General features: G+C 47.1%; 1 long non-coding RNA gene across 1 annotated transcript; it reads left to right on the top strand.

Annotated features, from left to right (window-relative positions):
• The first annotated feature begins 1,700 nt into the window (after window positions 1-1,700).
• LOC147888504 (uncharacterized) lies at window positions 1,701-2,792 on the top strand. Its single transcript, XR_015543063.1, has 2 exons — window positions 1,701-2,117; window positions 2,584-2,792. It is a non-coding gene; the product is annotated as an uncharacterized LOC147888504 (long non-coding RNA).
• The last annotated feature ends 223 nt before the right edge of the window (window positions 2,793-3,015 follow it).

The raw sequence follows: 3,015 nt of genomic DNA, 5'->3' as shown, positions 1-3,015 counted from the left end.
CCTTGAGCCTTTTGGATAGCATCTTCGGCTATGCCATCTGGGCCCTCGCTTGAATTCCTCCCGTGTTGCCCTTCTGAGCCGGCTTCTCCTCTAACACTCTCTTACGGTGGTAAGCCCCAGGCATGGGCTCCTCCCAAGTGGCATCGTGGACCTCCTCCCCTCGCTTGAAGTTGCATGCATTCCCTTGGGCAGCTCCTCCTCCAAAGTATTCGAAGTACCTGGCTGAGGTGACGCCCTATGTCCTCCCTCCTTTCTTATGTACGAATCATCATGAACCTGCACTGCCTTACCTCTCTTGCCAATTGTCTTCCAGGGCTTTGAATCTGTGGGAACTATCCGTTCGCCACCCTTTGGATGCTCTTCACCCAGGGCGGTCTTGTCGAATGTCTTCTCTCGGGGCACTTCCTCTGCATGATGGGGGGCTCCTCAGTTCCCTCTAGTTCCAGCTCTCCCGTGGCCAACATTGTATTAGCTATCCTGAGCGGGCAATTCTTGGCAAAATGGCCCAACCATTTACATACATAGCAGGCATGCTGAAAGGGGCTCAACCTGACTTGTAGTGCAATGATTGCGCTATCCGAAAACTGAATCTTGACGAAGTCTGGTATATCCTGGATCGTCTCCCAAAGGATCCATGCCCTCTTTCTCCCACTCGGTTGCCTAGACGCCGCAGAATCTGCAACACTTTCCCCAAGGAAGCTATCAAATAACCGATTTTCTCTCCGAGCCATGAAGGTAAGTTAGGAATCCAGACTGGGCAGTCATGCAAAAGGAATTTGTCGATACTGAACTCCGGTGACCAAGGCAACACCAGCATCGACAAACCTGAGAATAGGAAGCTCCTCCCCATCAGCTCGTCCCTGATTGCTTCGGAGACGCATTGCACCAGGGAAAATCCCTTCCTCAGAAATATTATGGAAAAGCACCCGCGTGGGAGGTCGGCCTCAAATGACATGAATTCCTTAAACTCTTCAAAGGAGGGGATGTGCCTAGTGAACCCCCCCCCCCCTTGCCAACCTTTCAAGTTCCAGGTGCACCTCCTCGAAGTCAAGCATGCAAACAGTACCATGCGCCTTCCCTGATTCGAACAACCAAGGTTTATGCTCCACCTCCTTTGCCCGTCTAGGAGCTTAGCTTGAAGGATCTGTTTCGCCTCCGCTTCCGTGAGAGGAGAAAAGCCGCTTTGCAATTTCTTGGTAAGCACCTCGAAATATGATGAGAGGGTGTCTTGCTTCGATTACTCATTGGCTTCCTCCCCGTCCTCTGCGTCAAATCGGCCTTCCTTGAGGCTCTGCACTTTGCTAGAACCTGTCTCATCCTGCAACCGCTCATGAGTCATCTCCCTTTCCGCTCGAAGCAGAGACTCAATGAAATCTGTGCGCGGTCATTTCACGACGGGAGCCCCTGGTTTCCCTGTCAACCATGCAATCACTTCACTCTTTTCCAAGAGAAGACCCCTCTTGAATAACTCTTCGATTGTTGCAAGAGGACAAAATGGTTAGTTCTATCTATTAAATATGCATGAATTTCCTAGTTTGGAACTACTTCACGATATAGAGATTGGTCAAAAGTTCCTTGTGGTACGTGGGAGACCATGATGTAAGTACTTTTTTCAATATTCGACGAGCTATTGAGCATTAAATGCAAGCATTGCAACCGAGAAGCATGTTTAGAAGAGAACGAGATAAGCATGAACTGGATCATGGTCTGCCATGGAACGCAGCTTCAACCTGTCAACAGCTGCTTCGTCCACAGCATCAACTGCCACTGGTCTCGCCCTCAGCTTGCCAACGAGACCGGGCATTCCGCGGACTGCGCATCAGAGCACCTTGTATATATCCTGAATACAACTTCGCATCAACCGATCGTTCAACCAGCTGCATCAGTTACATTCTTTTGCCCAATTGTAATCGTCCCGTTTACTCAGTCCGAACTTCTAGAGTGAAATGGGTGGAGTTTTAGGCAAGCCCCCTCCTAGGGGAGGACCTGGTGGTGGTGGAGGACCTGGCGGAGGAGGGCCGGGAGGCGGAGGAGGGCCGGGAGGCGGCGGACCTGGCGGAGGAGGGCCGGGTGGAGGCGGGCCTGGTGGAGGACATGGGCCTCGTTGAGGCAGCAGAGTAAGAGAACTGGCTCGCCCTGTATCTTCGTGTAATTTGCGCTTGTTGGCCTTGAATATTAGCTGTTGCTTCTCCGTACACTGTCCCTTTCGCTATGCAACCAATCTATCCATTTTCCTGCGTATTTGAAAATCGTATCACTGGCTCGTGAACGGAAGCTTTTCGGTATGTCCATTTCTTCTTCTGTGAATCACTGGCGAGCTCAAATAGCCTTTCCATAGAAACTTTTCGGTGTGTCATGTGAGGGAACATAGTTAGGAAGCCTTTACATTTTCCACTTCTCTGTGATCAGGTAATGAAACGGCCCTTCTAGATGTCGTCCATGCGTGTTGTTAGAGCTTTGGAACGTTTGATTAGAAATTGCATGTATGAACGTTTGATCAGGCTTGTATTGCGTTGTATTTGGTTCGAATTCAAGACGCTGATTACTGCTTCAAAACCTGCTTTGACCGTTCTGATAATCTAGCAATTGCTTTGTACTAAATTGGTACGCCTCTTGAATATCATTATCTATATTATATGATCATCTAATGAAGTTCATTGGTGTACTAGAATGGTTAGTAGAATCATATCAAACTACCGCTCATCGGTGGATTGTAACACGACACGACTTATGAAATAAAGTACATTGGTATATTGTAATTAATTTCTGCTATAAAAACGTCTTCCAATGCTTATTGTGGCCTCTACATGAAACTTTCATACTCGTGTTGAAATCTTGTATCCACTATACAGATAGAAGCCCACAATATTTTAGATTTTTGAATATGAAAATGTTAAATTCACTAGCACAACTTTTTTGCCAAAATTAAATTCACATTATATATGAGAGTTTTGTTTTTGTTATTAGTAAAGCTTATATTAGTGTTGAAATTTTGTATACACTGATAAATAGAAA

The sequence above is a fragment of the Dipteris shenzhenensis genome, chromosome 21, assembly GCF_047967505.1.
Source record: "Dipteris shenzhenensis isolate YYH24624 ecotype China chromosome 21, Dip_SZ_1.0, whole genome shotgun sequence".
Taxonomy (NCBI): domain Eukaryota; kingdom Viridiplantae; phylum Streptophyta; class Polypodiopsida; order Gleicheniales; family Dipteridaceae; genus Dipteris; species Dipteris shenzhenensis.
The sequence above is the reverse complement of the archived record's forward strand: the minus strand, read 5'-3'. Positions and strand labels throughout refer to the sequence as shown.